Source organism: Lepisosteus platostomus, unplaced genomic scaffold (assembly GCF_059453375.1).
Source record: "Lepisosteus platostomus isolate fLepPlt1 unplaced genomic scaffold, fLepPlt1.hap1 Scaffold_59_H1, whole genome shotgun sequence".
NCBI classification, from domain to species: domain Eukaryota; kingdom Metazoa; phylum Chordata; class Actinopteri; order Semionotiformes; family Lepisosteidae; genus Lepisosteus; species Lepisosteus platostomus.
The window spans coordinates 301046-315074 of NW_028291675.1; the positions used below are offsets into that span (position 1 = coordinate 301046).

The 14029-nt window shown below is 41.8% G+C and overlaps 2 non-coding genes across 2 annotated transcripts; one reads left to right on the forward strand and one right to left on the reverse strand.

Annotated features, from left to right (window-relative positions):
- Positions 1 to 250: 250 nt before the first annotated feature.
- On the reverse strand, positions 251 to 332 carry trnas-cga (transfer RNA serine (anticodon CGA)). Its single transcript has one exon. It is a non-coding gene; the product is annotated as a tRNA-Ser (tRNA).
- An 11014-nt stretch (positions 333 to 11346) lies between these two features.
- On the forward strand, positions 11347 to 11488 carry LOC148632821 (U4 spliceosomal RNA). Its single transcript, XR_015934178.1, has one exon. It is a non-coding gene; the product is annotated as a U4 spliceosomal RNA (small nuclear RNA).
- Positions 11489 to 14029: the final 2541 nt, after the last annotated feature.

Consider the following 14029-nt stretch of genomic DNA (forward strand, 5'->3'; position numbering starts at 1 on the left):
TGCTGTTAACAGTTCTTTACTGCGTGCTTTACGAGCACCTACATATTGTGTCGGTTCTTTCAGCTTTATTCATTACGTTTTCAAAGGCATAAGTAGAGCACCAGAGGTGCGAACACAAAGTGTGTGGTTACTTGAAGAACTGATTTCCATGGCAGCGGGGACAATTGATATAGCGTTTTTATAGCACGAGGAAAGGAGAAGCAGCACTACGCCTTTTCAGCGCAGGCACAAAGCGACGTGCGGCAGACGCCGTAGTCTGCAGGATTCGAATCTGCACGGGGAGTCCCCAATGCATTTCGAGTCCATCACCTTAACCACTCGGCTACGACTACAGCGAGCTCGCCGCTGCCGCATTCCTCCTATAATCTAACACGGAGTGCGAGGTGGCTGCGGAAACCTTTTTAAAGTCGCTCTCCGTTAAAAAAAAAATACCTTTCACAAGATTCGTGCCGGCAGACAGACACGCCTCAGAGGGTTTAAGGCTGGCTTCACGTTCAAATGATAAAGTCTCCCCGTCCGGATGTCAAAATGCAACTTTGGCAGACAGAAAAAACATCAACAAACCACAAATGTGGACAAGGATTTTACAAGCTGCACCACACTGCACTTTCAAAAGCATTTACATTCGTGTTAGCCGCAGGAATTGCCTTTGATTTGCGCGCTTACGAACGCCATGGAAAACGAAACAAAACTAAAGCCCTCAGCTCTTGCACTTGATTATAATGCCGTTACGTGTCGAAGCAGTAATTTACGTCATCCTACCACTGCAACACGGGGAATAGAGGGAAATGAGCACACGCTACGAATCGTCTCAATCACTCCCTTGAGTTGTAAGGCGCATTGAAGGGTGCACCCCCATCATTAATCGTTGCGCCTCTGTGAAAGGAAAGCTCTTGAACAGTCTTTGAAACAGCTCGGATGAAACACTTGATTGCTTCCATGTGCATCTGGAGCCCATTTCTTATTTTCACTTCACGCCGCCCAAAGCATTTCTAAAACAGGAGATTCGCGTTTGGGAATGCTCCCTGCCCTACAAATAAAACAGGTCTACGGGCTGAAACCTGCTCCACGGAAAACAGTTCTGTTGCGCTTTTGATCACATAACACCCAAAGGGGCTTCTTTGGAGCTGGATTCCAACCAGCATCCTAAAGTTTCTTGGCGGTACCATTTACAGTCCTCAATTCGGTCGACAAGGGACAGAAGGGGGCAGCTTTCCTCACACATAGAGTGCAATGTACTGTAGTGTTCCCGTTCATTGAATTTCTCAGTTCTGCACCAGACCTCTAACTCGTTTCCTTAGCTTGGATTTAAGCCACGAAGCAGGCTTCTAGTGTATAAATGTCTAGAGGAATCACAAACTATTTGAGAGGCCATCATCCCAGGGGGAACTGACAAAGTCTATCCCTAAACACCTAGCGCAGTCTCTCGAGAGACTGTCAAAAATCGCTTTCTCCTTTTCTCCGTGCAAGTAAGTGAAAACGCGGTCTCAACCCAGAGCCACTTGGCAGCAGCGGCACGTAAATACTGGTACTGCCACTGCTCGATACCGACGTTAGCCTACTATACCTTCTTCAGCCACCGCTAGAAAATGTATGGCTCTAGTACCAGAGCAAACAACAGGAGAGCCAACGTCGAACAGGCACACATATCAGACATGGAAAGCGACAAGAACGGGATTTGAACCCATGCGTGCAGAGCACAATAGATTAGCAGTCCATCACCTTGGCCACTCGGCCACCTCGTCGAAACTTGTTGGGTAATGTGCTCCTGTCTAGTAAACAGGAGATCCTGGGTCCGAATCCCAACAGTGCCTTCTTTGTTCTGTCTTCTCTAACAGAACTGGTCCTTACGGACAACCGCCTACGGCTAGACTTAATTAAATACAAGTATTCATTTCCTGTCTTTAACGCGACTTGTTTTTCTTAAAATGGATGCAACTTGCAAAACATGAAATACAAACCTGGCTAATCAGCGCTAGCGGCAGGCAAAAAAAAAGAAGTCAGCAATGTTTTTTTTTCTTTAACCTTAACCCTGCTAATGGAGAAGAGTTAAACGACCGAGTCCATGCAGCTTAAACGGTGCGCACGTCAGGTTCTTAGCTGAAAGGTTGGTAAATCACGCTCACCCCAGTCCTTAATCTTTTAAAGAGGATACAAAATTGAACCTAGTCGCCACATCACATACATCCTGTTCATTGATAAAAAGGTAACATCTATCCTCGCTCCAGAGTAAATCTTACGTTGAGGGCATAGTTTTTTTCACTTTACCGTGAGTCGGGCTCGGCTGCACAGAGGACAGAGCAGAGCAATGAGGTCACGGGGACAGGGGAGTCACACGCTGGCGGTTTGAATACGCGGAAGATCACTGAGGGATCCACAGTATGTGGACCCTCCGTGCGCCATCAGTCCACACACCGGACTCTGAATCCTGCCATCCGAGTTAAGATCTCGGCGGAACCTGAGGCGCAGTTCCTTCTTAAAACGTAATCTGGTGAGCATTTCTAGAATCGTACTTGTATAGATGCAGCCTTTAATGTGTTGCTAGGTTAAAATTGATGACTTCTTGTATTTCAGTAGGCAACTGCCCTCTTTATTTCGGATTGAATTTCTTTATTACAGGGGCGCTTTTATGAAGACAGAGTCATGTTCAGGTACTTTGGTTGATGGAGGAAGCTCATTTCGGACTCTGTGATCTGCTCACCTGGAAAGGTCTGCTGTACTACTACAAGAGAGAAGTAGAGTCTGGAAGAAGGGACAATTTTATGATGCTTTGGAAGATAATGTTTTTTTTTTCTTATACTGAAAATGAAAGGTAGGTGTTTCTATATGGACTCAGTCTTTGGAATTTGTATATATATATATTTCAGTGATCCCTCAGCCATTCCTTCTGTATTGTAATTCAATTTCTCTTTTAAAATTCCTTCCCCACTTCTAGGACCTGCAGTTGCTGAACTCCACAATGGCTTCTATTGGAAAGTCTGTGACTGAGACCAAGTAAGTGTTCACTTTTTTATGAAACCATTATTTATTTTGGAGCAATGAGCAATTCTTATATAAATGCAATAAAATCATTATGCTCAAACTATGAGAGAGAAAATTAAGGATAATTTAAGAAATCAGTCTTAGCTTGTTTCTATACACAGATGGTATTATTTATTTTCAAAGGAAACCCGTGAGGATTCCCCTGGTGTGCAAGATGTGCCTGAATACTTTTGATCAGCTTCCTGCTCACTTGAAGAGGGCATGTATGAAGCACGCCACGGCAGAAGAGATCAGGATGGCCTCTCAACAGGCGAGGGAGGACATGATGAATCACCTGAAGAACGGGGTCATCGTGGATTACCACAGAACAGAGATCGTGTCTGGTGAGGCAAACAGGATAGTGGTTGTAAGACTGCTAGAGTCCTTGGGCCTTTTTGTACACGGGAAGCCTGAAGACACATCGGCAAGGTGAGATATTTTTAATCTGTAAGGCTTCTGTAGTTTCTTTTTGAAATCATTGTTACAACATATTATGTAAAAGCATGTTGAAAAGAATCTACCTGCATTCCAGCGGCCCTGAGCAAGAGGCCGCTGTCCAGGAGGAAAAGATGCCAGAGGCTCCTCTAGAAACTGAAACAGAAGCGGATAAGGAAGGGAAAGATGTGAGCTCTGAAGAACTCTATCAGCAGTAAGACTTTTTATTTTTCAGATGTATCTTTTTTTACTAAAATTCTAATTTGTCTTATAGGTATAAAATGTTTAAGCCGGTGTTTTATATCCTTACAGGCCCTGAGTAGTTAAAAAGTATCAGCAGGCCGGAAGAGAGTGGCCCAAGCTGGACTCTATAGAAAGCACTCCCTGGGTGCTCCTCTCCTGATTGGATTCAAACAGTACCTTACCAAGGATCTGGGAGTGGCAAATTATTCTCAGGAGGTATTTATTTTTTAAAGGCATTAAAAATTAAGCAATGGTATATTCATTGTAAATGTTTTTATTTCTTAGCTTAAAATTCACACATGTGAAATGATGTCAGCCATAAACATCATGACTCTATATTTCCTACCTGAATCTATTCTACTTAAATTATTACATTATACACAATTTGAGTTCATTTTAAAAAGTAAAAGGTAATGAAAGGAATGCATTTTCATAAGAAAGATAATACCGATATGCATGTGATAATCTTCCTTATATCATGTAGTGCGTCATTTGGACACTTTGTGGGCTTGAAATACAAAGAAAATCATGTTCTATGGTACAAGATAAATACCAAACTTAAGCTTTTATTTTAATTAGATTTGTTTATAAAGCATAAGCAATCATTTATTACATCGCTTCTTGAATTAAATCTTTTGACAAGAGGTAAGACTTCTATTTTACATTTAAACCCATGTTTAGGTGTGTTTTTTAGATTTAACTGAACCAATTTCTGTGTGTGATAATGTCCTTGAATTCTGACAACATCACACTAAATTACATGATATAAAACAGCTAATGTTTCTAGAGATAAAGTTTCTGGGATGCTTCTAATTACTTTTTATTACCAGGGACAGTTTAATTCACCTTGTACAGTACTGAAAGACCAAGATGCTTTTTTTAAAAGTTATTTAACATTTTATAGAACTTTGTCTACTATGGCAACATGATGAGCTTGGTGAAACTTGGAAAAATACTGCTTGGCCACTTATCTTAAGATAAAGATAGGATAAAGGTTTATCTTTTGCACCTACCTGACCCCCAGGGAAGGCCAATGCTTTCTAAGTTGATGGTTCCCTACAGTAGACTGTACCTTATCTTCAAAGGTAATGTATATTGACCCAAATCAGTTTTGGAATCCAATCTACTGACGAGATGGAGCACATCCTTTTTTCAGGATTTTAGCATCATACGTTTGGTATATTTAGTCCCTAATGCTGAAAGAAATGATCATAGAACATTTGGACACTTTGTGGGCTTGAAATACAAAGCAAATCATGTTCTATGGTACAAGATAAATACAAAACTTAAGCTTTTATTTTAATTAGATTTGTTTATAAAGCATAAGCAATCATTTATTACATTAATATATGTGAAAATAACATTTAAGCATCATACGTTTAGTATATTTAGTCCCTAATGCTGAAAGAAATGATCATAGAACATGACATCTAACCTTACCTGTGGCGTCTTTAATCCCTATTGCTCAATGCACGGTGAAAGCATTGCATACATGTGTCTGACAATGAGGAATGGGCCCCTGAGACAGTCATTTGCATGTTTCACAAACGATCGTATATTACTAGAGATTCTGTTTGGGATTTGAATGTGCATTCGGACAGCAATCCCTTTCAAGAAATGATATGTTCTGGATGAGGTCAAAGGTGATGGAACACTGTATTTAGGATGTGTTTGCAGTGATTGTGTGTCTCCTGCTTCAACGCAGTGATATATAGATGTGCTCCTGTAATTTATTGGTTCATGCCCAGGGCAGTAAGCAGTCTGAGGATTTATTTCCAGACGGCATAGAGCAGTGAAGCAGTGAAGTAGTGCAACACACTGGATCATTATATTATTAGAATCTATTCTACTTAAATTATTACATTATGCACAATTTGAGTTCATTTTAAAAAGTAAAAGGTAATGAAAGGAATGCATTTTCATAAGAAAGATAATACCGATATGCATGTGATAATCTTCCTTATATCATGTAGTGCGTCATTTGGACACTTTGTGGGCTTGAAATACAAAGAAAATCATGTTCTATGGTACAAGATAAATACAAAACTTAAGCTTTTATTTAAATTCGATTTGTTTATAAAGCATAAGCAATAATTGATTACATTAATATATGTGAAAATAACATTTTAGCATCATATTATTACATACAGGTCTCTAGCTTCAACACAGTGCTATATATATATATATGCTCAGTGATTTATTGGTTCATGCCCAGGGCAACAATCAGAATGAGGATTTATTTCCAGACGGGCTACAGGTAGTGTTGTGAAATACTTCAACACACTGGATCACAGATTTAGACCCCCTGCATTCTTACTCCTTAAAAACCAAAGAAATGAAGATATGTAGCAATCACATTGTAACAGGGGTGACAGTGACTTAATGCTTATACTAGTGGACTTCTGGTACCTTTAGGGTACGGTGTTCCCTGAAGGGCTCTCAAACCCCGCATTTCAAATGCCTAGCTGTATCGCTGATGTGTTGCACCTCAGAATCACTTTTAAACCTTACCTCTGGTATCTTTAATCCTTATTGCTCAACGCATGGTGAAAGTATTGCATAAATGTGTCTGAAAATGAGCAATGGGCACCTGAGAGACTCATTTGCCTGTTTCACAAATGATCATATTTGACTAGAGATTCTATTTGGGATTCAGTTGTGCATTCTGACAGCAATCCCTTTAAAAAAACGATACATTCCGGATGAGGTCAAAGGTGCAGGAACACTGTTACTTGTTCCTTTATAACCCGGTTATTGATGTCATTAACAACATTAATCCCAAACAGAGCTGTTGGACTCCCTCCTCTGGCCGTTTTCCACCAGTTGATTATTTCATCAACCAATGCACTAATCAAGCTCCCAAGGCACTCTCTATACCCAGTAAACATAGGTCTAACCTCACCCAAGGAGAAAATCAGGTGCTCCAGTCTCTCCGCAACAGGGATGATATCGTCATCAAACCAGCGGACAAAGGAGGTGCTGTTGTGGTGTGGGTAAGGATCTATATATCTTTGAAGCCTCTAGACAACTAACTGACACTTCTGCCTACCTCCCTCTCCAACAGGACCCTACCACTGACTACCAAAAGGAAGTGGTATCCACCATTTCCCTTCTTATCAGCAGTAACGAGCTCCCCCAGGAGGCGAACCGGCTCATCATGGAACATCCACAGGTATCTCAATTTTACCTCCTCCCCAAAATCCACAAACCTGACACCCCTGGACGCCCCATCGTATCAACATGTAACTGTCCAACTACTTACATCTCAGCCTTTCTCGACAGCCTCATGAGACCGCTGGTTGAAGATCTTCCCTCATACATCAAAGACACCAACCACGCGCTCCAACTTTTCAATGATTTCCAATTTCAGGGTACCGAATGCCACATTTTTACCATGGACATCACATCTCTGTACACCGTCATTCCCCATAATGACGGCCTTACAGCCCTCAAGCACACGCTGGACAAACGCACAGTGCTTGATCCACCCACCCACACCCTGGTACGCCTTGCAGAATTGGTCCTCACACTGAACGCATTCTCTTTCAATAATCTTTTTTACCAACAGGTCAGTGGAGTGGCCATGGGCACCAGAATGGGACCCAGCTATGCCAACATTTTTGTCAGCTGGGTAGAAGAACGCTTCTTCGCTTCCTACACTGGCTATGTCCCTGACCTCTACAAGTGATATATTGATGACTGCGTCGGTGCCGCCACATGCTCCAGCGATCAGCTTGAGTTCTTCCTGCACCATTTCACCAACTTCCACCCGTCCCTCAAATATACGGTTAACATATCTTCCACCACTCTTCCGTTTCTAGACATCCACTTGTCTATCAACTACCCCCGACTGTCCACTTCAGTTTATTACAAACCCACGGATTCACACAGCTACCTCCTGTACAGCTCATTTCACCCCAACCATACTAAAAACTCTCTTCCTTTTTCACAGTTCCTTAGGTTACGACGACTATGCAGCGATGACATCGACTTCGAGAACCAAGCCCTCGAAATGTACTCAATTTTCATCAACAGAGGATACCCCAGCAGTGTGATTGACAGGGCCCTTGCCCGAGCCAAAAACACCCCCTGGACCATCAACCCGATCAGGAACTCCCGCCGTAACAACCGCATTCCTTTGGTGCTTCCTTACCACCCTAACACACTTCCTATCCCCAGGACCATTAACCACAACTTTTCCATCCTACAGGATGATCCCTCCATTGGGGCCCTCTTTTCTGATCGCCCTATCATCTCATATCACCGACCACCTAATCTGCGTAACCTCCTTGTTCACAGCTCCCTTGACCGCCCTCAACAACCATCCACACCAGGCACTTTCCCTTGCAACAGAGCTCGTTGTATCACCTGCAAGTACACAGCCACCACCACACTCATTCAAGGCCCCTCAGGACAATTCCGGATCACCCAGACAGCATCTTGTACTTCCAGCAACCTCATTTACTGTATCTCTTGCAGTAAATGTCCAGCCATCTACATTGGAGAAACAGGAAGGAGACTCGGAGACCACTTCAGAGAACACGTCAGGGCTGTGAAGATTAAAGATCTCTCCAAGCCCATTGTTTCTCATTTCACCTCTGACGGCCCCGACCACTCTAATCTCTCCGTCTGTGTTCTCAAAAATGGTTTTCGGAACTCATACATCAGAAAGACCACCGAAACTAAAATTATTCTGCAGCTAGGATCACACATTCTCCCTTCCCTTAATGACAGACTACTGTTCTTTTAAATTTTCTCCATTCATTGGAAGTTTCATTTCACACCTCTCTGCACCCATTCTGACTTCACACCTCTTGATTGGCCTCTCTTTCTGTCCCCTGCTCCCGTCTCTCACTCCTCCACCCTCCCAACCTTTGTTCTCCCGCTACTTTACCTCTGCCTACTGCCCTGTCTCTCTCACACCTGAAGAAGGCTCCATGGCCGAAACGTTGTGTTCTCTTTCTTCTTTTTTTCAGCATGGAATAAACCTATTACTTGTTCCTTTGCAGCCTACGCATGCTGACGCAGCTACCCACCTGAACTACACTGTATTTAGGATGTGTTTGCAGTTATTCTGTGTCTCTAGCTTCAACACAGTGATATATATATGCATGCTCACTGATTTTTTGGTACATGCCCAGGGCAATAATCATTATGAGGATTTATTTCCAGATGTGCTAGGGGTAGTGTTGTGAAATACTTCAACACACTGGATCGCAGGTTTAAACCCCCTCCACTCTTACTACTTAAAAACCAACAAATGCAGATATGTAGCAATCATATTGTAGCAGACACTCATTTGCCTGTTTCACAAATGATCATATTTTAATAGAGATTCTGTTTGGGATACGGATGTGCATTCTGACAGCAATCTCTTTCAAGAAATGATTTTACCTTTTCGCGGCTTTGCCCTCTTGCCTCTTTGGACAATATCTCCATCTTGTGGTCGTTGTTGGTAATGTCTTCTTATGCCCTTTTTTATTTCAATTCTCTATTGGTTGATTCTAGAATCTCTACAATGGAGTTGAAAACATCAGTTTTATAGCAGACAATATGACATTATTTATAGTCCAATAAGAAACTTATTACCCTGTTTTTAACATAATAACAAATTAAAATTGATTAAAACTAAGTTTGAAACACCAGGGAACATAAAAAATGATTTTTAGGAAAACCATGAGGTTCTCTGTGTCCGATGCCTGCAAGGGGAGAAAGATAGAATCCTTTGATTTTTCAAAATTTGAAAATAAACATCATATAACAACAGCTTTCATTCCTAGGAGTGAAAAATAACCATTTTTCAAGACATATTAGTTTCTAAAACACTACAATAAAGTTAAAAACATCTGTTTTATATTACATTATTTTTTGTGAAATTAGTCATTTTTTGCACTATTTGTAATATAATTTCTAATTAAAAGTGTTTAGAATTAAGTTTGGAACAACAAGGAATACAAAAAAAAAAGATTTTTAGGAAAACCATGAGGTCCTCTGTGCCCGATGCCTGCAAGGGGAGAAAGCTAGAATCCTACACAGGCTCCTGGAGCTCTGGCCTGGCTAAAGAGGCTGAATTTATCCCCTTCAAAGCTCCATGAAAAATGATCATTTAAAATTTGAAAAAAAAAAAAACCATCATATAACATCATACAGATGCAGCCATTCAAAATGCGCGATAAAAACCCACGGTACAGTAACCTACCCACAAGCCACTGCAGGGCACCGGAGGACACCGCGGTAAGTGCTTGGCTGGCCAAAATGACCGACAGGGGCACTCGTGGTGCATTGGTTGGTAGTGAAAAGATTTAATCATTTAATGTCTTTACTGTGCACATTTTAATCCGCTTAGTTTTGAATATTTATATGGATTTTACCACTAAAGGGAAATTTTAGTAGCTGAGCATAAAAAGAAGAGGAGCATAACGCATCTGAAGGTCATAAACAATATTAATTTAGGAACATAAACATTACTGTATGTACATAAACTGTACTGTGTATGGCTTGTCTTGGTAGTTTAAAGAAAAAATACACACCAGTCTTCTATTTCTCCCTAAACATTTTAAGCATGAAAGTTTTATGAAACGGTACCCAAATATGCGATTGCTGTATAGAATGAATTATTTAACACGAACATTAAGCTGTTTACATCTTCCGCCTGAGAACAGTCACCCGTTGCTACCCAACGCAGAAACACAGCCACTAACTAGCAAAGACATTAGCTAGCCAATATGATAAAGAAATAAATGATTATTTTGTTTATTTCTTTTGCACATTTATTTGAACATTTCCATCGATTGTACAAGCACTTGGAAACTGTCCAATCCCTAGTTCATCTGGCATTTTACCGGTCTGGCGCCGGTCTGTGTCTTCTAGCATATAATGCCAGCGAACTCTTGTTTTTTTATGTCCACATTCAAGGGTCCCTTTTTGAACCTGCGAGAAGCATTCTTTCAATGTAACAGATTTACTCCGGGGAAAGGCAGCATGACATTAAGAGTAGCTCAAGCTTTCAGCACCCATATCGGACTGCGTGTATGCAGACACCGCTCAGAATCCCCTGGAAGATTCTCCCTCAATTCCGTTGTGCAGTGCTTTACCTCTTTCAAAAGGCTTCACTTTCCTAGTCACATTCCAAGGCTCATCGAACCCGGGCTGTTTCCTCCAGCGGTATAGTATTGCAGTGAGACAGCACGATGCCTGCAAGACTATGTCACGCTAAACGCCACAGATTGTGTTTGTCCGTTCGTGTCAGTCCTCCTGCAGCCACGGGAAGTGGGACACAAACATGCTGCAATGCTTTCAAGACGTTAGGATTTGTTTGTGCAACATCCGAGAAGAGTACTTGTGGCTTGAATGTGAACTGTACGTGCCCGCCCCCTTTCCTCTGTAGTGCATGAGTTCCTCCCGGCACGCCCTTCGTCATTGTTCTGTCATCTTGTATTTAAAGGGTTGTATTTCTGCTGCTGAAAATAAGCAACGGTTTTCTCACAACGCCCTTTGTTCCCGACGGAGCCCTTGTCTGTCATGAAATTCTTCAAAACCTCAAGCTAGAAGAAGAAGACGACAAATATGAAGCGTTACAGCAACAACATGCCATGAGACGATTGATAACGATTTCCATAGGATCCCCGCGGTTGCCTGGCAACCATCAGCTTTGCGCATTGGCAGTATCGTAGCCTGTGAGGTTTAGCCGAGGCGCGATTATTGCTAGTTGAAAACTTTTCCCAATACCCCGCTTCCGCCGGTTTGCAATACAATCGGTGAAAGCAATTTTTGACAGTCTCGTCAGAGCGTGACATAGTCTTGCAGGCATCGTGCTGTCTAACTGCAATACTATACCGCTGGAGGAAACAGCCCGGGTTCAATGAGCCTTGGAATCTGACTAGGAAAGTGAAGCCTTTTGAAAGAGGTAATGTCGACGCTTTTTTAACAGAGCACCAAAAAAGCGTCTTTTTTGAAGGCCTGGGTACTGAGCATTGATGGTTCAGTGGTAGAATTCTCGCTTCCCACGTGGGAGGCTCTGGTTCGATTCCCAGCCAAAACAGTGGCTTTTGCAGCGAGCGGCTCCATCACTTGCATCCCCTTGCAACTCGCAACTGAAAACCCACTGAAGCTAAGCATTTGTTAGCCAGGTCAGTACCTGGATGAGGGTGAGCTACAGGGAAAAACAAAGTTTCCAGCTGGAAGCGGTGTTAATGGTTCCGGCGGGGGGGCGCTCACCCTGAGGTCTGTGCGGGTCCCAATGCCCCAGCATAGTGACGGAGACGCTGTGTTGTAAAAGGGCGCTGTCTCTTGGATGAGATGTAAAACCGAGGTCACAGCGCTCTGTGGTCATTAAAAATGACCACCAAAACCTTTGACAAATGCTCTTGGTAATTGATGGTCTTCAATAATGCTTCTCCTTTAGGTACATTTTAAATCAGCTGAAAAATGCTGTGAAATGGGGGGTCACTTCACGCCAGTGTAGGATTTGGGTTACAAGAACCATGAAACTGCACGAGAAAGCCCGTACACTGAATTACACGGCTTTCTATTCAAAGGAGGGCAAAAGAAATTCCCTGAGTTCGATTTTTTGCAGCACAGAGAGGATTGCTGTCGTGAGGCTGGTTAGCTCAGTTGGTTAGAGCGTGGTGCTAATAACGCCAAGGTTGTGGGTTCGATATCCGTACAGGCCAGGTCCCTTTCTCCTCTCTTACAAAAGCTGTTAGGTTCCTTTCCGTGGTGAGATGGGTTGTCATGCAACCCTACCACATAGTGCCGACAGACAATTAAATGACAAAAATGAAGAGAGTTAAAGCAGCTGGAAAGGTTTTCTTACAACTTTTGAGCTGACACAGTTTTGGAAAATGTTTTTTTCACGCTGCACTGTACCACATAGGCAGCCAAGAGTCTACAAAACAAAACAGAATTGACAGTCATATAATGTCCATTTACCCCGGTTTTAAACACAGCATCATGTCTGCCATCATAAGAATATGAGTCCAATATTTTAGAATATAGTCAGAATGTCTTCTAACCTTACCTGTGGTGTCTTTAATCCCTATTGCTCAATGCATAGTGTACGTACTGCATACATGTGTCTTGAGAATGAGGAATGGGCCCCTGAGAGAAATTATACGTTCTGGATGAGGTCAAAGGTGCTGGAACACTGTATTTAGGATGTTTGCAGTGATTGTGTCTCCTGCTTCAACGCAGTGATATATAGATGTGCTCCTGTAATTTATTGGTACATGCCCAGGGCAGTAAGTAGTCTGAGGATTTATTTCCAGACGGCATAGAGCAGTGAAGCAGTGAAGTAGTGCAACACACTGGATCATTATATTATTAGAATCTATTCTACTTAAATTATTACATTAAACACAACTTGAGTTCATTTTAAAAATTAAAAGGTAATGAAAGGAATGCATATTCATGAGGAAGATAATACCGATATGCATGTGATAATCTTCCTTTTATCATGTAAATCATGTTCATCATTACATGATGGGAGCTAAAACAGAAGTTGAGAGAGAGCAAGGACGCCTACAGGAGGAAGGTATAGGACAAGCTGCAAAGGAAAAGCTACAACCCACGACAGCTACTCACCCACCCATCCCACACAGCTATCACTCTCCAACACCTCCGCCATTAACACCTCCAGCACTGAAAGTGCTATGTGCACCATCCACCAGGCCAGGCTGACCAGGCCAGTGCAATACACTGGATCTTTATATTATTAGAATCTATTCTACTTAAATTATTACATTATACACAATTTGAGTTCATTTTAAAAAGTAAAAGGTAATGAAAGGAATGCATTTTCATAAGAAAGATAATACCGATATGCATGTGATAATCTTCCTTATATTATGTAGTGCGTCATTTGGACACTTTGTGGGCTTGAAATACAAAGAAAATCATGTTCTATGGTACAAGATAAATACAAAACGTAAGCTTTTATTTTAATTAGATTTGTTTATAAAGCATAAGCAATCATTTATTACATTAATATATGTGAAAATAACATTTTAGCATCATATTATACATACAGGTCTCTAGCTTCAACACAGTGCTATATATATATATGCTCAGTGATTTATTGGTACATGCCCAGGGCAACAATCAGAATGAGGATTTATTTCCAGACGGGCTACAGGTAGTGTTGTGAAATACTTCAACACACTGGATCGCAGATTTAGACCCCCTGCACTCTTACTCCTTAAAAACCAAAGAAATGAAGATATGTAGCAATCACATTGTAACAGGGGTGACAGTGACTTAATGCTTATACTAGTGGACTTCTGGTACCTTTAAGGTACGGTGTTCCCTGAAGGGCTCTCAAACCCCGCATTTC